Genomic DNA, 22,013 nt, shown 5'->3' with positions numbered 1-22,013 from the left:
CAAGCTGCTGCCTTTGAAACAAGGGCTAAAGAGGAGTGAAGACCAAGACTTGAGGCTAGAAGACCTTCCAGTCCAGCTCCTGGCTGTCCAGGCTGTGTGGGGACAAGCTCACCTGCCACTGCCAATAACCTGCAGGAGCCACTTCCAGGCCCTGGTTCCCCAGGTGCACTTCAAAGGGAAGTCTCCAACACAACCTCCTTCTGAAACCCCACTGATATGACATGACACCCCCGCGGTGATGGCTAGAGCTCAGGAGAACCCCCTTTAAAAAAATTTTTGTATGTGCCCCTAGCAGGAACCGAACCCAGGACTCTCTGGTCTGCAGGCCGAGGCTCCAACCACTGAGCCAAACCGGCCAGGGTGCCCCCCCTCTTTTTACAATACTTATAAAAATCTCACATTGAAAAATAAGAAAGCATAATTAACATCACACCTTCTCAAGAGCATGGCCTTATTCAACTATTACCTGGATTAGGTGCTGATATCTTCACCAACTCTCTGATCCTGGGACAGCTTGCCACTCACATAAGAGGGAAATAATAATAACAGTTAAGTTTGTGGGCTCTTTACTCTATGCCAGTCCCTACATACTCAGCATCCATTAACTCACTGCATATTGAGACCAGCTTCTGAGCTAGAAGCCAGAAACACAGAGAGGTATATTAACTTGCCCAAAGTTCCACAACAGAGTCAGGATTCTCACCCAGGTTGCCAAGCGCTGGAATCTATATGCCTCTAAGAAAAAAATAAATAGCATTCATTTCCCAGTTTTAGGCTCCTGGTAAGATTCTCATTATGCTCCAATGGCCTGTGAAGTTAGGTTAATGATGAAGTGAGAGGGTACAATTTGCAATTCAACCTGTTGTCCTGACCTAAGTCAAAGAGTATTTTCCCTAAATTCATTTTCAAACTTAAATGGCATCAACTTTCTTTTAATCTAACTTTGATCTTTTATTCTAATTTAAAAATTATAACTTCTCAGTATCACACATCTTGAAATAAAGTTTTGTCCTCTGGGCTCTGAAGAAATATGATATGAGTAGTGATTACATAGATTTTAAAGGGTCCTTTCTTGGGTCTCAGGAAGGCTGGGCAGTTTCTGGGGACAGTGATGGTGGGCATACATTTTGGGCTATCCTACACTAATGTAAGGAGCAGAAGCTCTTTGGAATACATCAATAACCCCTTCAAGGCTCTCCTTAAATATCATTTTTCAATTGATTTGATCTGGAAAGACAAACGATGATGGAGGTGGTAAAGACACAGCCTGACTCTCCCAGACCGGAAGCAGAGCTGGGCCCCCCGCCCTCACTGGCAGCCTTGCTTCCCCAGGGCTACAGAGGGGGGTCCCCAGTGAACTACCAGAGAGCAGGTGGGCCCAGTATCTGGCCTAATTCCCCTGGATCTGAGCAAAGGCAGCTTCCCATCATGCTGGGGAATAGTTCAACTGGGAGAACTGAGCTTCAAATTTTGATTCTTGACACGAGAAATGGCTTTTCGGCTTTCCTTCTAGGATTAGAATAATCATAAAAGAAATTGTTCACACTGAGTTCCACGTTCTTTCCTGTAAGATGAAAGCTGAAAAAAATCCCTTTCAGCATTGAGTGGCTAGTCAGAATCAATGTTGGTGTCATAATTTCTGGATTACAGATAAGATCCCGTAAGATAAATGAAGATTAGCCAAGGGAGCTTGCGTCCCGCAGCTCGGTCCAGAGGGCTGAATCGTACTGCCGTAATAAAAATCCTGGTGGCCTTTACTAAGACCCACAACTTTAGAAAGGGGGACCGAGTACAGTCATTAACACACCTGAACACTCTAATTGCCTCTGCGGGTCCCTGCTGGAGGTTCAGAGAGGATGTGCTGAAGGCCCGGGTATTTTAAATAAAACAAAGTGAAGACTGTGAATTTTAAGTCAGTAAGTATGGGGCCCACTGATAGAATTGGAACCTGACATGACAGGGAGAGAGAACCGGCTGAGTTATGAAAGCAGTACTACTAGGTTTGTCATCTATGCTTTGGTCACCCTCCCAAATCTGTAATATTTACAATAAAATGAGTTTACTTTTGAAGTTTCTAGAGCTGCAACTGCTTTGGAGCCAGGGCGATGTTCAAATCGTCCCATTTAATGGCAAGCGATGATTTCCCATGCTTCAGAGTCATAACCTTTCTCAACCTAACGCCCTCTGAGAACAGAGGCGCTCATTTTCCTCATTGTTGGGAGGGTGACAGCTGAGGGTCTTCCCTGAGGTCACACCTCCTTCCTGGGCAGCACATCCAGTGGCTGATCTTAGCAGAGCCCATGCCCTGCCCTCCGTCCAAGTGCAGTGGCTCCACAGGGTCACCCGAGCTCTAGAGGTCTCAGTGGGAGCTACTCATTTTTTTGTGACAAAGAATCTCTCCTTGACCAAACTCTAGGCCAGGTTCCTCTGAACTCTCTTCTCAATTAGGCCTCAACCTTGGCCTATAAGACTTGAACAAACACTAAAATAGTTTCTAATAGCTCAAAGCCATATCCCCAGGCTGACCCTAGCCCCCCTCAAAATGCCTGCCTCAAAAACTCAAGGCTGCCAACAGAAATGACCATTTGTCCCAGCCAGCACCAGAGGGTAGGGTCATCCTCCCACCCAGCCTTAATGGGAGGGGAGGAGCCTCACTTCAATAAGCACCAGGGAGCAAATGCATGTGGGTTTCACATGGACCAGTCCTCCCTCCTACCCCCATACCCCTAATTCCCCTCCTCTCTTTGTAATTTTTTTTTTTTTTTAATCCTCACCCGAGGGTATTTTTCCATTTTTTATACAGATAGAATGGGAGGGAGAGAGAGGAAGGGAGAGAGAGAGAGAAACATCGATGTGAAGGGACACATCGAGTGGCTGCCACCCGCACGACCAACCAGGGCCGGGGACAAACTGCAACCGAAGTACATGCCCTTAGCGGGAACCGAACCCGGGTCTCTCCGGACCGCAGGCCGACACTCTAACCGCTGAGCCAAACTGGCCAGGGCTCTCTTTGTAATTTTTTATGTCCCGGACTCAACTTCTCTCTATGCCTTCAGTCTCCCTTTAAAATGTCCAGTCACCTCTGTACAATTCTGAGTTGAGTTCATGCTGGACTCCCTTCCCTATTGTAATAGTATGTTTCTGATTAAAAATCTGTCCTTACCATGTTAACTAGTGTCTTTGCTTATCTTTGACAGTTGCAGTAACATCCTCAGTTCAGCTTCTGCCCAGTGAGTCTCAAGCCCTAATCCTACTTGATCAACTCCCCCAGATTGATCCCCAGAGCATGCCCCAATAAAGTCTGTGCAAGTTTCCTTTTCAGTGTCTGCTCCTGGGGAGCCATAGTATTAGAATCTAAAAGACTCACTGATCTCTCCAAGGGACTGAGTATCCATAGAGAAACAAAGAGTTCCAAGGGCAGAACTCAGGGTGACATTTAGAGGTCCAGGAAAGAGGAAAAAGCAGCCGAAGGACTAAGAAAGAACAGGTGGGAGAAAAGGGTCAGCCGGGAAAGTGTGCTCCTCAGGAGGTAAGGGAATTTGCAGAGAGAGCAATTTTCTGGGTCAGTGGGACTACTGGTCGGTGAGACAAGAACCGAAAGCTGACCTGGGGATTGAGCAATGCCGTCACTGCTGACAATGATTAATGATGATGACTGTCATTGAAATAGCATGTCACCTTTTCCAAAATTTCCTCATACATGTTCCTTTGTCATTCATAACAATAACCATGGGAAATGGATGGGCTAGATGTTTATTCCACTTATAAGGATGCATGTTAGTTAGGGTTCTCCTGAGAAACAGAACCAATAGGAAAAATTGTACAGTTGACCTTGAAAGAGGCAGGGGTTAGAGACGACCTCACACAGTCAAAATCTTCATGTAACTACAGTTGACCCTCCCCATACTGAAATTCCCAATTGCAGTGTTGAACCTTGAACCTTCAAACAACCAGGGTTTGAACTGCACTGGTCAGTTGGAGTTGCATGGGTCAATTGAAGGAAATCTGCATAGAAGTCGACTCACGCAGTTCAAACTCTTGTTAAAGGGTCAACTGTGTATGCACGTGTGTGTGTATATAATTTATTATATATAATGTAATAATTATAATTTATTATATATAATAATTTATTATATATGATTTATTATATATATATAATTTATTTTAAGGCATTGGCTCACATGATGATTATGGAGGCTGAGAAGTCCCAAGATCTGCAGAGTGAGTCAGCAAGCTGGAGACCCAGGAGAGCTGATGGTATAGTCCAAAAGCCTGAGAACTTAGAAGAACCAATGGTGTAAATTTTAGTTCAAAGTCTGGCAGGCTTAAGATGCAGGAAGAGCTGATATTTTAGTTTAAGTGTGAAAACAGAAAGAAATCGATGTTCCCACTTGAAAGCAGCCAAGCAGGAAGAATTCCCTCTCACTCAGGGGATGGTCAGGCTTTTTGTTCTATTCAGGCTTTCAACTGATTGGATGAGTCTCATCCATATTAGGGAGGGTACTCTGCTTTCTTCAGTCTACTGATTCAAATATTAATCTCATCCAGAAACACCTTCATAGAACATCCAGAATAATCTTTGACCAAATATTGGCATGCCTGGCCCAGTCAAAATAACACATAAAAGTATCCATCACAGCCCTGGCTGTTATGGTTCAGTTGGTTGGAGCATTGTCCTGTATACCAAAAGGCTGCAGGTTCAATCCCTGGTCAGATCACATACAGAGAGGGTGACCAACTGATGATCTTTTTCACATTGGTGCTTCTCTCCGTCAGTCTTTCTGTCTCTCTCTCTCTCTTCCTTCCTCTCTCTCTAAATTCAATAAGCATATCCTCAGGTGAGACAAAATAAAAATTCTCCATCATGTAAGGTAAGAATGAGTTTCAGATATGCATCATGACTTGGCTAACATTGTAGACCTTATAGAGGCAGAGCTGGAAACCAAACCTCTCTAATCCCATCTCTTCCCTCTCCATCATACTTCAATTAACTGGGGCTATATTGGGAGATAATGTCTTATTTTATTTTCTTAAAGGTTAATAAACATGAATCTGTAATAGCTCAAATGGGGCTTTTTTGGGTTTGGGGCTGAAGAGGGCTAATTGTCACCGCAGGCCCTCCAACCACAGGACAGGTAGTCCCAGTCCCTGTCTAGCCTGTCTCCATCTCAAAAGCTTTTCCAGGTACTAACCAAACACAGCACAAACAGTGTCTGAGAAGTGGGATTCCCATGGCACCCAGTCACTGTGTGACAGAGAGACACACAGTGGGTGTTGTGGGCTGAACTGTATCCCCCCATTATCATATGCTCGAGTATGAACACACAGGACAAAGCCTTGGGGTGGCCCTAATCCAGTAGAACTAGTGTCCTCATGAAGAGGATACCAGGACACAGACACACACACAGAAGATGTCTGTCTACTAGCCAAGGAAAGAGATCTCAGAAGGAAGAAACCTTGCTGACACATTGATCTTGGAATTCTAATCTCCAGAATTGTGAGGCAGTAAATTTCTGTTGGTTAAACCTCCCACTCTGTGGTATTTTTTATGGCAGTTCTAGCAGACTAATGTAGATTTTGGTGTTGGGAAGTGGGTGCTCCTATCACAAATCCCAAACATTGTGGAATGGCTTTAAAACTGGGTATTGGATAGAGGATAAAAGAGTTTTGACTTGCTGCTAAAAAAAGATCTAGATTGCCTGGAAGAAATTGTTGGTAGAAATATGGATTTTAAAGACAATTATAGTGCGAGCTTAGAAAGAAAAGAGAACTGGAGAGAAAGCTTCCACCATGTGACGTGAGGAACAGGTTATTGGACACTGTAGGAAAGGTGATCCTTGTTCTGAAGTGGCAGAGGACTTAGCCAAACGGTGTTCCACTGTTCTGTGGAAAATAGAACTTGAAAGTGATGGACTTGGATGAGGAGATCTCTAAGCCAAGTGCTGAAGGAGCAGCTTGTTTTCTGTTTTAGCCTCCCAGTCTGTGGTGTTGGTGACAGCAGCCCAGAAAATAGATACAGGGGGAAGCACCTGGTTTTCCCTGGAAGCACCTTTGCTCACCTGTGAGTGAGGACATGAGGCCTTTTGGAGGGGAAGGGGGAGCAGAAGTCAGACCCCAAAGCAAAGCTGAACTAGTACCTGAGAACCAGGTGGCATGGTAATGGCAGCCACTATCATCCCTCCCTGGACAGGCTCCATGGCTCCTGGGCATGCCCATGCTCATCTGGCTCCCAAGGCTGAGTGTCTGCTCTAGAACCTAACCTCTGTGCAGGAGAACTTAATATAGAAAAGGGGAATGGATGCAGAAAAATGAAACTGCCTTCAACGAAGCTTAATTTTTCTTTGAGCAGCAAACAGTTCCCCCAAAGAGGTAATGGGGCAGCCATGCAAAGAAGTCACATCATAGGCTGGCAGGCAGCAACAGACAGGAGCCAGGACTGCCCTGAAGAGAGTACCTCACCAAGAGTTCTAGCCACAGAGAGAGGAAGGAAATATGGTAGGGCACACTCACCACCCTCCCTTGGAGTTTTGTTCAGTAGGGTCCCAATGCCTCAAGGGCATATGCCAAATACACACACACACACACACACACACACACACACACACACACAACTTACTGGGATAGCAAAGGGAGAGGTACCACATCTGAGACATACCCATTTCTCTAATTGGTCAAAACCACTGCTGTGCTCCCTCAGGCCAGCCAACCAGCTCCCTTTATTTTGCTAAGATTTCAGAGGCTGCCTCAAGGATCAAAATTCTTGCATTGCAACCATTATTGGTCGCCCTCGCACTGGGTCTTGGAGCCCATGGTAGATATGCTTAAAAGCTACACAGTCTGCAAAATGAGTTAGATTTGCATCTAAGGATTCTTAAGACTGACATGCTTCCTTCCAAAGGTGTGCCAATCATATTGATTGCAATGTGATTTTTTGGTCAAGCAAATTTTATTCTCCATTGGCTGCCATTATAAAATGTAAGATGTATCCAAACAGAAATTAGATAAAAATTAATGCATTGATGAGAAAAACTTTATCAGCCACTGGCCTCTCTGGGAGAGCTTGGCCATTGGACATTCATTCCACCCCCTCAGAAATCCTCTTTTCCTCACTGACCATGGGGTAGCTGCTCATTGCCCATTGCCATGGCGCCTCTTCCACTGGCTGGCTTGCTCTCATCAAGAAGTTTGACTTCATCTCTCCATCATGGTTACCAACCCTCCTTGGTTTCCCTAGTGCCCGTTTGACCCTAAATCAAATTTTAGTTCTTTGCTAACTCACTGCCTCAAACCAACAAATTCTTCATCTGAGTAGAGCTGATCATGAACATAGACATATTAGTATCCACCTATTTTAGTTCTTAAGTATCTCAAATGTGGTGCTTCTTCTCATCTCCACTGGTATCACCTCCTTCAGGCCACCATGGTCTCCACTGGACTGCCACACATGCCTCCCTGACCACATCCCTCCCAGCCCTTTCTCTGCAGGGCAAGTAGATGGATTTTGCTTTATATGCGTATATGATAATATCATTTCTCTAAATCACCCTCAGGACAAAGTTTAAGCTTGGTTCCTTGGCTTCCTGGATCCTTTGTGGTTCTGCTTCTCCCTTCTCTCCAACTCATCACTTCCCATTTGCCCCAGAATTCAAGGCTTCAGGAGTCAACACTTTTTTCTGTTTCTCAGTTTCACATTATTTCCTCTTCACTAGGATGATCCCTTTTTTCCTGTCCATCTGTCCTCTCTGGACAGGCTGGTCAATTCTTACTCTTCCTTGCAGCCACAGGTCTGAGACTACTTCCTCCAGGAAGAGAGGAACTGTGCCTTCCCCCCCACCCCCCATTTTACCTCCAGCACCAGCACAATGCTTAGCATATAGTAGGTGCTTAACAAAAAAGCAATTATATAAGATAATGTGTCTGAAAGAACTTATTCTCATTTAAGTATCTGCCAAATCCGGCCCACAGCCTGTGTTCATAAATAAGATTTGATTGGCACAGCCATGCCCATTGGTTTACTACTGTCTATGGCTGCCTTCCTGCTACAAGGACAGATTTGAGTCTGGCCTGCAAAGCCTGAAATATTTACTATCCAGCCCTTTATGGAAAAGTTTATTGTCCCTGGTCTAGATCTCAGCATAAACTGGTCTGATCTCAAAATGAGAAAAGAATGTTTATTAGCCAGGGCTCCACTGCGGGGAACTGAAGCATTGTCCAATTAATCCACTTGCCTAGCAAGGATTTCTTGTATCTGTATTATCCAGATAATCTTATCAACCATCTCCTTCCTAAGATTCTTGACAGTAAATCTCTTGGTAAGTGGAGTTAATTAACTCTTTCAGGCTCTACAGTGGCTTTGAGAATCCTCTTGTCTGGGACTCTAATTGCCCTCTGGGAGCCATAATAAATTTAATTCATCCTTAAAACAAATTTGACCTGTTCCTGTGTGAGCTGAATCACCAGGCCAGCCATATAAACTCATACACTCAGAGCTAGTTCCCTCTCTGGCTCCCGGAGGCCTGGGAGTAGGAGCCTGTGCTGAACTCACAGTTTGAGGGTAGGTTAAGAGGAGATAAATTCAGCACCTGGATGTTCCTGTTTTTACATTCATGTCTATCTCGAGAAAGAGGCATGTTCCTAGCCAGAACCCTGGGGCTTATCCAAATTTCCCTCTACAGAAGTCTGCCCTTAGCAACTTTTGCTTTATAATGTGAAGAGCCCTCTTCAGCAGGGCAGTGACAGGTGCCGAGCAAATCCCTTTGCAATGAGATAAGTAATGTCAAAGGCAAAGGGTGGCATTCCTTCCCTTACTGCAGACCTGCCCAGGGCAGGGTGAGGTCTCTGAGGACAGCAAGAGCCCTCTTGAAAGGACAAGCACTGAGGTATAATTCCGTAGTTACTGAAGTTCAGGAAGATGGGCTTTTCCAAGTCTGAAGCAGGTTGTGGCTGGGTTCTAGGTGGGGATGGAGAGTTCATTTCAAAGTACCAACTGGTTCCTGTAAGGATGTTTTTGTTTGTTTGTTTTCCTATTTGCCTACTTCCTATTTACAGATACTATTTTTAGTTTTTGCAGTTGGTGTTTGTTTCTATGGATGGTCTCAGATAAGCAATATATTAATTCAGGTACTATTTTGGAGATATATCAGGTGTCAGGAGAGGACCTGTGGTCCCTTCAGCAGATGGACTCTCTCAGTCAAATGGAAATAAATAACATGGGTGGAATGCTCACTTAGGGCCACACACTGTGTAAAATGTTTCACAGGTCTTACCCTCAGTAATCCTCACAGGCATCTTGTGAGTGCCTGACAGTGATGCACACCCTCCCCACCCCCCACTCCCATAGTACAGATGAGAAACTCAAGGTGCAGATAAGTCAGGTGCTCGAGGTAATATTAATCTGGGCTCCCTCCAAAGCAGGGCCCAAGACAGACTTGGGCACAAGTAAGTAACTTGGGAATTGATCCCAAAAGGTCTGGGGCAGGGAGAGTGGGGAAGGAGGAGTCACGCGGCATGCCTGTGAACTGATAAAAGGCCAGCAGACTGCCGCCCAGAGCTGTGCAGCTGAAGGAGAGCATGCAGGCACCAGCATGACCTGTCCAGGGCAAAAGCAAACAGACCTGCATACGTTCCGGAGGCAAGACGTCGTCAGGTGCTCCTGAGTTATGATCAGGGTACCCACTGCAGTAACAACCGAGGAAGAATTCAAGTCCCGTCTCTCTGACTCCGGAGGCCACTCTCTCCATATCGCCTTCCCATCCAGCTGCCCTTGTGAAGAGAGTTCAGTCTGGGCTGCCCGGAGGGCAGGAGGCCTTGCCTGGACTTGGCTGGCTCACCCCCTACCTCCTTGGTAACTTGATTGCGAGTGTAGTGAGAAAAATGGGCCCATGGACTCCCTGGAAACGCAGATTGCTCTGCTGGCACAAAGATAGTCTGCCTTGATGATGCTGGACATGTGAAAGCCCAAAGCCACATGTCATTCTGCAGGCTGTGCACTGTGAAGCCCCAGGGAACACTACTCCCAGTGTAGTCTACGTGAGCAGTGCCCCAGGGCTGTGCAGAGAACAACCTGCGTAATTATATACAGTGGCTCTGGGATCCAGTACTTTCACTGTCAGCTTTTCCAAAAGCATATCTGCTCTCAGATGCGCTGGCCACTCGCTTTCTGATGGGACCCATCAGCAAGACCCCTTTGCCAATCTCAGTTGCCCCCTGGTTTCCATCAGTTTTTGGTGACCCATTCCCAAGTGACACTGATCACCCATTTGCCTCCCATGACCTGCTGAGCAAGCGTAGGTCACTTTGAAAAGAATGTGATATAATGTGACCAGCATCACTGGGGAACATCTGCCTGAAGGAACCTCTCTGGTGAGAACTGGAATAGTTTCCAAGCCCAGTGGGGTTAAAGTCAGCTTTGCAGGGAGAGTCCCATTATGAATAGGAGACAGTTGTCCCCTTTCCACAACCAGCATTAGAAACTGGCTCCATTATCACAAAGTGGAGAGAGGGGGCTCAGGAGACAGAACCCTACTTTCCAATTGCTGCCTTTCCTGCAACCCTGGTCTGAGACCATAGATCATCTGCCTTCTCTCAGAAACATGATAAGCATCCAGGATTCACCTAGGATTTAATGAGGACCTGAATATTATGCTCGAAGTGCCAAATTTTTATGTTAAGTAAAAGAAGTTCTTAAGAGATTTTCTGAAAGGTAAAATTAAAAGCTCATGCCAAAAACACATCTGTGCCTCCCCCCACCTCCTGCAAAATTGCAGTTAAGCAATCTATGTGAACTTGTTGAGTAGAAATAAATGTGCAGTTAATGAAAGCCTAGAAGTTGTGGGACCCAACTTTGCAATCCACCCAAACATTTTTCTGGGCACCCATGACCTCACAGACTATCTGATCATCCTAAAAATACCCAGAGGACCTGTGGAAGTTCTTCACGTAAAAGGACATTCATTCATATACTCCACAAAGGCCAGGCACTATCATGATGCAAATTTGAAGATATGTAATCACCACCCTTACTGGCTTACATTTGAGGGTCAGGGGGCACTCAACAATTAATATATAATATTTACAACAGAATGGGGCAAATACTACATAGAAGAGAATTTTGTTGTTGTTGTTAAGTGCAAAAGAAACACAGAGGAGACACCACATTAATGCTGCCTGGGTAAATCAGGAAAAGAAAGAGGCACAGAAGGAACATTTCAGTAGGGTCTTGAAGGATGAGTAGGAGTTTTCCAGTGAGATGGGTAAAAGGGGGCATCCCAAGCAAAGAAGAAAATATATTCAAAGGTTTAGAGGTTTAAAGTATTGTGGCATATTCAGAGGGCTTAAATAGTTTTCTGTGCCTGGAGTATGGGGTTCAAGAGGCAAGGGTCAGGAAAGCAAAGGATGCTGCATGAGCTCAGGCTAGAAAACTCTGTCGGGACCCAACCACAATGATAGCTTCAGGATGCTGCTGCCAGAGACCCTGCTCACTGCATTAGTCAGTATATGGAGACTGGGATTAAACTAAATGAGGTGCTTGGATTAACAAAAAATGTAGCCTCTGCCTCCTTAACAATAAAAAAGAGGCAGCAGTCTCTCAACCAATGAAATCTGAATGGCAAGGGACTCTGCCCCAAATATCTTCTCTACCAACCTAACCCAAGACTGGAAATGTCACCATCTGAGAGACATTGCTTTGGATTAGAAGGGCTTTTTGGTCTTCAAGTCTCTGAATAAAAACGCAAACAGTGTGGGAGGAGCAAGCTCCCTGAATCTCATGGCTTGTTGTACATTTTCTGACTACTGATTTGGTGATGCCTTGTCATTTTGTTATTGGCCATTCATGGTTCCACTTCTGCAAAATGCCTGGTCAGTGCTTTTCCTAATTTCTCTATTGAGTTATTTCTTATTGATTTATAGTAATTCCTTATGTCCTATAGTTGTCAATCCTTCATCGGTTACATGTGTGGCAAATATCTTTTTCCAGTTTGATGGCTTGCCTTTTATGAACAGCTGCCTGTCTCTCGGCTAACACCTCCTCTGGGACCATTGACTTTTGTGCCTGACAGATAGATGGCCAAGAGCTAAGTTGGGAGTCCCTGGCCTGGAATAGAGAGGATCAAGTCCAAGAGCCTGCCTCAGCTCTGCTTGCAAGACTCTCCTGCCAGGCTCACCTCCTCTGCCCAAATGTTCAAGCCAGAGTAAACTTTTCAGATCCCTGAATGTGCAATACTCTCTCTGCCTCAGGGCCTTTTGCCACGCTATTCCTTCTACCAGAGCCTCATTCCCAGCTCCTCCCCAATACAATCTGCCTGGGAAATTCTACTGGTCAGTTCTCACCTCGTTATCTTCTCCTGGTCACACCAGGACTCGGTTAGAATCCCTCCCACAGCCTCCGAGGGGACGCTGACCCCCCCTGCTGAGGCTTTCAGATTCCCTCACTCCCAGCTGCATGTTATCTTCCCTGGTAGAGTCTTAGTTTGGGGGACAATGCCTTCTACTTCTCTTGCATTCCACACATCGAGCAAAGTGCTCGATAACTATTGAATACATTTTTAAAAAAAATGATAAAGGCAGTTTGGAATGTAATGATACTTTTAAATTAGGCTTCCCTGGTCACAGAATAAATATAGTCATTTTTAAAATCAACATTTAGGATATTCATAGTCCATATCGACTCAGAAGATGACCTTATATCAGGGGTTACTCGTGGGTGGTGCAGCAACAGAAGCAGCCCAGACCCACACTGGGCTAGGATGTAATTGTACGACCCTAATTGCTGTGTCAAGCCTTACAGCAGCCAGGATTTGTTCATTCAATTCTCCCACCTAAAACAGTTTTTGTTTGGAATTACCTTTGAAATCTATTTGGCATATCCTCAGTGCTATCAAATCATTCTCTTTTAACTATGAATAAATTCATTGATTCAAGTCAGTTTAACAAATGAGCATTGAGCATGTAGTGTGTTCAGGATAGAAGGGCAGGGCCAGAAACAGCAGCAGCACAGGAACACCTCTGCTGCCAGCTATACATACCTCTAGCGATGGAAGGAAGATGTAATCAAGAAGACGTTGGGGGGGGGGGATTTGAGTTTTAAGTCATAATACTGTTTTGTTGGAAAACACTGTATTGAGAGAGTACCTGTTATCCTGGTGACTGGGAGCACATGTAAAATTCGTAGCCAGTCAAACAACAATGTCGAATAGCCTTATTCTCTACCTGAGGAGTCCTGCTCCCTACCTTTTGGGTGGGTGGTGATAAGCACCTACTCAACATGGGTACATCCTGCAAGGAAAGGTGATAGGCTGGAGACTCTTCCTGTCTCAGGGGTGATCTCCAGGTTGAGTTGCCCAGTTGTTCAGTTCCCAAATGTCTCTTGGTAAGAGACTGACCACTTTGGTGGCTCTGCTTCCCCACAGATTACCAAAAAAAGTAAAAACAACAACAACAAAAACCCTTTGTGCTGCATCATCAAGCTGTGTAAAAATAACCAGGGAATGCCTGGTAAGGGCTTTGGGTTCAGAAGGTTTGTTGTGATGAATAAATTATGGTGAATATTGATGCTATTATTGATGATGGCTGGGCTCCCATAGCACTCACCTAACTGCTTTTTCAAAAATTTCTCTCCAAAAGTGCACATTTGATGAGTGAAAAGATAAAACGAATGGAGAAATGGGGGAATATAAAGACTGCCCCCTTGAGATAAATAAAACAGTTTACACAAATAGAATAATCTGATGATAAGGGCCCAAGCTCCCTGATTGGCTTCAGCTCCTCCTTCAGACCCTGCCCCTGGCAGCACTAGTGTCCTAACAACTGGACTCATGTGGTAAGGCTGGACACACTTGCCCGGCTGCTTGTCTCACAAGCTACCTGCACTGTGTGGTACAATATGATCTGTAGCCTCGCTTTGTAGCTCACATTTCCATTCTGGGCACCACACACAAATTCCATTGCCTTACCATCTCCTTAGAAGTAGGCTAAGCTTTTCTGGGCTCCATTTTCAATGTTCCTATATAATATACAAGAAAGGATCAGATTAACTAGAAGATACCTTCCAGCCCAGGCTTTCTAAAATTCGAGGCCCAAAGCTCTGAGCTTTCACTCATTATCACCTTTCATCCTCACAACTAGCTCCTTTCATTTCCATCTTGTAGATGAGGAAACTATGGCACAGAGAATTTAAGTACCCTAAAATAAGGCCACACAGAATATAAATTGCAGAGCCAAAACCAGGATCTGTGTCTGTCTGACTCCAGGATCTAAATTCTTAGCTATTATACTGATTATTGACTGTGGTAGTTAATTTTATGTGTCAACTTGACTGGGTCATGAGATGTCCAGATATCTGGTTAAATGTTATTTGTTGTTTCTATGAGGGTGTTTCCTGAAAAGATTAATTAGCATTTGAAGCCACAGACTGAGCAAAGTAGATAACCTCCCCAATGTGCATGGGCCTCATCCAATCTCTGAGGGCCCCAACAGAACAAAATGTGGAGGAAATGGAGAATTATCTCTCTCTCTCTCCACCTGATTGTGTGAGCTGGGACATTGATCACCTATCCTGGACTCAAGGACAAATACCATTGGCTTCTCTGGTTCTCAGGCCTTTAGACTCAGACTGAACTACACCACCAGCTCTCTTGGGTCTCTGCTCTTGCACACAGCAGAGTGTGAGACTTAGCCTCTGTAATAACTTAAGCATTTCTTCATAATAAATCTCTCAATAGATAGACAGGTATAGATATGGATGTAGTAGATATAGGTACAGATAGATAGGTAGAGATGTCCAATTGGTTCTGTTTCCCTGGAGACCCTTGATTAATATACTGCTTCTCAAGCCAAAACCATCCTTTATGGTCCTTTGTGATCTTTTCCTCTTTGCCAATTTCCTAGGATAAGGATGATGGAATTAGAAGTTTGAGTAACAATATATTCATCCATCTAACCATCAACATTAGTTGCTATTATGTTAAACATATGTTCAGTGTAAATTCACTATTTTTAACAATGAATTCTGAGTTAAGATGGCTTTACAGAATTCCCCTTCCCAATTTTCAATAAAAATAAGGGAAAAATTTAAACTGGCAAAAAAATAATTTTAGCAGCAACCAAGAAGAAAAAGGGTATAATAATAATTTTTTAAAGTACATTTCAAAAACTAGAAGCCGCCCTGGCCGGTTTGGCTCAGTGGTTAGAGCGTCGGCCTGCGGTCCAGAGACCCGGGTTCAGTTCCCGCTAAGGGCATGTACCTCGGTTGCAGTTTGTCCCTGGCCCTGGTTGGTCGTGCGGGTGGCAGCCACTCGATGTGTCCCTTTCACATCAATGTTTCTCTCTCCCTCTCTCATCCTCTCTCTCCCTCCCACTCTATCTGAACAAAAAATGGAAAAATGTCCTCGGGTGAGGATTAAAAAAAACAAAAAACAAAAACTAAAAGCCAAAAAAAGTAAGATTCTGGAGTGGAGCACAGAGCACAGAACCAGTATAGCTAGGTCTTTGGGCAGCCCACACACTACTCACTCTGTTGAGAGCCAAGCAGAAAGGAGAGCGGTCTCTCTCTTCTCTTCTGACCAAGGAGTAACAGAATCAGCTATGAGAGAGAAATGGGTACAATAGGGAAGTGGATGAACTCAGCCTGAAGTAAGGCCTCCAGTTCTTCACATTCCATTAGGGACATGATCTGAAACCCTACAGCGTTTTCCATGGGAATGGGGTATTCCCTGAAACTGGGTGGAGCAGGTCCTGGTACAGGACACTTAATAAAATTCCCTTTCTTGCAAGAAAGTCCAGATAGTACAACAAATATACCATATCATACCAACTGAATTCCTTTCCTCCATCCCTGCAATTTTCTAGGCAACAGAAATGGAAATAGCCTTCAAATGACTTATAGAGAAAAATAACTTAGTCTCAGAGAAGGAAGGAGGAATGTTAAGTTGTAACTCAAACTAAGGTTTGGATGCCTGCTGCCACTAAAGCCAAACTCATGAGACAGGTGCTGGTGAAAAAAAAAAAAAAAAGGGAGCCCTGGCTAATTTGGCTCAGCGGTTGGAGCATCAGCCTGTGGACCAAAGAGTCTCAGGTTCAATTCCAGTCAAGGGCACATACCTCAGTTTCTATCCCATCCCTGGCCCTGGTTGGGGTCATGTGGTAGGCAACAAGTCAATGTGTCTCTCTCACATTGATCCTCTTTCTCTTTCTATCTTTCTCTCTCTTTCTCCCTTCCTCCCTTTCTCCCTCACTCCCTCCCACTCTATCTGAAAATCAATGGAAAAAATATCCTCTGGTGAGGATTTTAAAAGAAAGAAAGAGGTTTATTAAAGTGCTGGTTACCTGAGACAATGGGGAACTCTTGTGGCAAAGCCTATACAAACATCTCACAGAAGGCAGAGGTTTTTATAAAGAGGAAGAGGGAAAGCAGAACAAAGAGACCAAGGGGAAGGGGTGGATTGAAAAGTTCTCTATGTGCAGGCCAGCACAATCCATTCTGACAAGGATCTTGAAACTGGTCAAGTGATGATGCAGCATCCTGGTCTTTGTCATTCTGGTTCTATGCCATTTTTATTTCTACAGTTGAAGGACAGAAAATTTCCTGGAACTCGGATGACTGAAGGTCAGAGCCTGAATCTTGTGAAGTTAGTTTCTAGGATTCTTATACAAACATGCTGTTTATGTACAAGCTACATAATTGTCATAGTCAGCATTTACAGAAACAATGCCCAAAGAATGGTGGGGTGGGTTACAATTTCCTATCTTTACAAAGTTACCCTCTTTAATTCAGAGCAAACAGAATGTCTGGAGAGAGCTACTCAAGCACATGTCAGGTGAAAAGAAATGGCTGAGCAACTACACAAATATATAGCACAAAAAGGGGGAAAGAGGAAGACTCACCAGGTGTTCAAAGATGAGAAGATAAAATAACAAGGTGAGAGAAACAGGTGGTGAACAATGAACCTATTTAAATATAACATATGTCACCCACCAATAAGAATTATGCTTACTAAACAGAATATGATTAATGTAAAAATAACTGTATTTGTTTGCTAGGGCTGCCATAATATAGTATCATAAAAAGGGGGCTTTAAAGAACAGAAATTTATTATCTCTCAGTTCTGGACTATCTCTCAGAAGTCCAAAATCAAGATATCACAGGGTGGGTTCCTTCCAGAGGCTCTGAGGATGAATCTGTTCCAGGCCTATCTCCTGGCTTCTGGTGGTTGCCAGCAACCCTTGTGTTCCTTGGCTTATAAACACATCAATCAAACATCTGCCCCTATCTGCACATGGCTTTCTTTCCTCTGTGTCTATGTCAAAATTTTTCTCTTTAAGGACATTAATCCACTGGATGATGGCCCATTAAGCTCCACTATGACCTCATTTTAACTTGATCACATCTGCAAAGACCCTATTTCTCAATAAGGTCACATTCACAGAAGCCAGGGGTTAGGACTTAGTATCTTTTGGGGTACTCAATTCAACAGATATAACAATATAACAATGAAATAAAGAGGTAGAGGAGGGTAAATAAAAGCAGTTTGAGAATGCCAATATCTTCATCTTCATTTGAAAGGAAACAATTGATTAGGTTCTAAATTTGAGACATATAGTGTAGGTGTGTGTGTATATATATATACATATATAAAATCCCAACCTGCTAAATTTTCTGTAATCTCTTACACTTAGAGAAATCATCTATTTTGTGGTAAAGAAAGATTTATTTAAGGTTCAAGAACTTCAGTTCATTTGTGTTTTTCTATACGATAAGTAAAATTTAAATGTAATAATTTTTATTCTTTTAAAGACTCTGATGACTACTTAAGAAGTTGTTCCATTAACAATTCTACTTCCTTTCTGCCTAACAACCATTGAAACCATCGGAGAGCATGTAAATAAGCCAGATTCTGAGTCATATGAAGCTTCAGAGGCTAGCAACATGCCTGGTGCACAGGGGGCGCTTCATACATATTTGCTAAATTGGATTAGTTTGTTGCTAATTATGCATAGTGTTCCAGATAACACACAACAAAACTAAGGCCACCATGTCCCATGGAACCTTGCCTCCACAGAGGTACAAGGTGTCCAGCTTTCAAGGACGGCATTTTTCATTTCTGTTTTGCACTTAACGTCTAACACTGGAAGTTTAATTGCAGACATAGTTGAGTGAGAGAGGGCACAGTTGTCCACCAATGGACTGACCCTGTACTGAAAAAGAAAATAAATTCCTTCTTTTTGTCTGTATTCAGGGCCCCCTGCTCTAAAGTCATATTCTCTGGCAACAGTAATTTCATCCCTGGACAACAGAATCTGCTGGTAAAAGGCCAAGGGTGAGATCTGTCAGCTCCATGGGCTATACCCTGCCCCTCAAAGGGCATTATTGTTGTTAATGAATGTAGCCCTGTTCAAAAATGGACTGACACTGCTGCTGACAGAGGCTGCCAGGCATGTGGGGACACCTCCACTGTCCTCCCCTCCTTGCCCATTCACTGCCTGCCTATTTGGTAGGCAATAGAGAGTGACTAAGAGTTCAGTTAAAAAAAAAAAACTTTACAAGTATGGCACTAGCCTTAGCTCTTATCAACAGGCTCTTGAGAAGGAAAACCAGGGCCAAACTCCTCTTCCCTTTTTATAGGCATCTATCTGGTGTGAATATCTCTCTCTCTCTCTCTCTCTCTCTCTCTCTCTCTCTCTCTCTCTCTCTCCTCCCCCCATTCTTTCCTCCCCACTCTTCTCTCCCTCTTTTGCACCCCAGTGCAATCAATATTCTGCTCAGTCACAGACTCAGACTGGCCAGACTGTGTCTGCTCTTCCAATGCTGACTCATTGATGGGTCCCATGGTGGGCCAAGCACTCCCTCTGGCCAGAAGTGCCACTTGGTGGAACCTCCAGCTTCAATCAATTTCCTTTTTCCTTTCCCCAGAATGCCACTGGGTCTTCTTCTGCACCCTGCATTTGGGGAGTCCAGGAGGTGCATTAACACAGACTTGGAGCTTGCAGGATTCTGACAGAAGGTGGACACAGAAGAGCATTGTCCCTTGAAAGTATCAGAAAACAGCTGCTAAAGAGAGGGAAGCACAAACATGGGGGACCGAGGATGAGGTCAGAGCTGGCACACACTCTGTGGCCACAGCCCCAGCATGGGATTTTCTGTCTCCAGGTCTGGTTTGATTTTCCAGTTTTGTGTCCTAACTAAAAAGAATGAGGGTGTAGAGAAAAACAAGTACTCATTTGAATTGTTTCCTAGTTGTCAAGTAATAGAGGTTTTGGGCTGGCTAGACCTCCGAGATCACTGTTCAAAGTCCCCTCTCCACAGAAAGGAGACAGAAGGATGCTGAGATGGCTTCCTCAAGGTCACAGGGGTGGGCAGGGTCCCTGTCCAGGGCTATTCTCTTGCTTCCTTGAAGTGTGATATCTCTGGGTGCTACCATCTAAAATTTTAATTCTGTCCAGTGTTTTACTCTGCAAGATCTAAGGCTTGGACCAGACAAATGAGAGCAACACCAACACAGTGATCTGTCAGAAACTGGCAGGCATACCTCCCCAGCCCTGATGGAAGGTCACACTGCAGTAGGGGCTCCAGGCAGGGCCATGGACAACTGGCAGGACAGACTGAGGTGGAGCTTCGTCCTAGAGGGTTCCTGGGAATCACAGGAGATGAGGCACTCATCTGCCTCTCTATTCTGGTTCAGTGGCAGAGGACTTGAAGAAGCTAATGAGCAATTTGGTATTCTGCATCTTTGGGTCATGAAGCAACCTAATCTGTTCTGAAAACCTTTCTTCTGAACTATGAAAATCTCTGCAGAAAGACAGCGTTTGGCTCCTATTAATTCAGTGTCCTTAGTTTGCAGTGAAGTTAGTAGGGATGGGGTGATGATAGGGAGTAAGGGGAAATAAAAGGAGGGAGCAGGGTGAGGAGGTAAGGGGAGGGAGGGAAGTAAGGAAGAGAGAGGGACAGATGAAAGGGAGTGGGGAGATTCCCCTGGGTGGCATAGTTGTTGTGCTGTGACTCTGCAGAAACAACAGGGTTAATCAAGCTGAGGTGTAAGTGTTCAGAAGATTCTGGCCTAGTAGAGGTAGGGGGACTCTCGGGACTTACCAAACCAAAGTGCTACTCCATGGTCAGTCAGCCCAGGGCTCTCTTATAGGAGAATTTGGAAGGAATATTTGATGAAACTTTGGGTGGGAAGTAATAATTTGAGGGAGAAAAAAGAAAACCCCTTTAAGACTGTGAAATCAGAGATTGAGAGTCACCTGAGAGGCCACCTGCTCAGGCCTGCATCCTGTGTGCTCAGTCAGCCTCCTTTGAACAGTCAGGAGAGCAAGCTCATCTCCGTGTGGAGTAGCCATTCAACTGGGGGAGCCCTAATTGTTAAAATACCGGTCCTTGCATGGAGTGGGCTGTCCCCTATCTCCTAGTCTTTATTCTGATGCTCCTATGTGATTCTCAGAAGTTAGGTAATAACACTTTGTAACACATTTTAGAGGGGAATTCCACCTTGTTAGATGTATAATCTTGGCAATTACAGACAATTAGCAAGAAAGCCAGTAATTCATGCAGCTAAAAGGTGTTAATAACTAATTCTAAAAATCATATTTTTATTTCATAAATCTATTGAATTTATAAATTCTGAATCTCACACTAGGGAAACAAATTCAGCTAACTTTCAAATGCTAATGTTGGAAATATTAAAATAAATCTCAGTCTTTCCCAAGATGTATCCCCATCTTCAACAGCAATGATTCCTCCCTGTCAGTAAGCCCAGAACTGTGGAGGCTTCCTTGATGCTGTCCTTGCTTCTCCCTAAGCATCACTTTAGCCTCCAACCTCTCCCCTTCTCCAGGTTCTGGCCCCTTGGCTGCCTGTTGCCCAGAGCACAGAGTTGAAACTTCCCCATCTGCCATGTTTGCATCATTAGGTGAGGGCCCCTCAGCACCTCACCCTCTGCCCTAGCAGCTCCAACTCCTTGCCATGATCTCTCCTCTCTCAGTGCATTTGAACTTGGCACAAGACCCCCTGCCTGCGTCTCCCTACTGCTCATGTCCCAGCCGCACCTGGCCTGCTCCCTCAGCTCTCTGCTCTAAATGAGCCCTCCCTTTCACCCCTCAGCACAGCATGTGAGCTGGCTTTGGTCTGAAATTGTCTTTCTTGTGCACCAGCCTGACACCCTCCCACTACCTAACTCCAGGTTTCCTGAGACCCCTCCAGGACAGTGAGGCTGTAGCCCCTCCTTGCTCTGTACTTGGTGTCCCCTGCACTTCTCTCCTCTTTCTCAGGGTGCCCCTCCAGGCCTATGTCCCACAGGAGCTGCTGGCCTCCACCATGGAGGGGCCCTGCCTATCAGTGTGGTTGCTTCTCCCGTATCCAGCACAGCACCTGGCTTGTAGGAGGTACTCAGCACATACTCTCAGTGAAGAAGTGGCCTCTTGTCTACTGCACAGGTCAGAGCCCCACAAGGCCCTAAAGTAATCCTGAAATTCTTTTCCATCCTTCTCTCCCACTTTCTTTTCTTGTACAGGCTAAACAGAGCAGACTGGTTGCTCTCACCTCAACAGACCATGACATTCCCACCACATGACCCTTGCTCATTAAAATATATACTATATATTAGGTGTAATATATAATATGCTAATACATGATAATATTTTATTTTCTATATTAACTTAATATATAATATAAAATTAAATTTTAATAATGTTAATATATATTTAATAATATATTACTAAACAATATGTTAATATATCAAAATGACATGTTACTGTAACACAGCAATATATGATACATAATATAGTAACAAAGTAATAGCATATGTATAATATATTAATATAATAATATGTTATACATAATGATATTATCTAAAATGTATTATAATCTAATAATTTATTATTATTCAATACTGAGTATTCATATATAATAATTAAATAGTTAAAGTGGTATGTGAAATTTCATGTGTGTGCATGTGTGGATATAACAATATACAATGTGTTCCTCTGAGCCAACTGCTCTTCCAGATGCTTTACATGAATTC

General features: G+C 44.1%; 1 long non-coding RNA gene across 4 annotated transcripts in view; it reads right to left on the bottom strand.

Annotated features, from left to right (window-relative positions):
* Positions 1-22,013, bottom strand: part of LOC118626345 — a 209,221-nt gene that overhangs the window by 100,745 nt on the left and 86,463 nt on the right. Inside the window, exon 4 of one of the 4 annotated variants that reach the window (XR_004958899.1) lies at positions 467-513. The exons of the other annotated variants lie outside the window; for them this stretch is intronic. This is a non-coding gene — a long non-coding RNA (uncharacterized LOC118626345). The remainder of the gene's footprint in view (positions 1-466; positions 514-22,013) is intronic. 4 annotated transcript variants of the gene reach the window in all.

The sequence above is a fragment of the Molossus molossus genome, unplaced genomic scaffold (genome assembly GCF_014108415.1).
Source record: "Molossus molossus isolate mMolMol1 unplaced genomic scaffold, mMolMol1.p scaffold_m16_p_12, whole genome shotgun sequence".
Classification (NCBI taxonomy): domain Eukaryota; kingdom Metazoa; phylum Chordata; class Mammalia; order Chiroptera; family Molossidae; genus Molossus; species Molossus molossus.
Note: the sequence above shows the minus strand (reverse complement) of the source record. Positions and strands in the feature narration are given on the sequence as shown.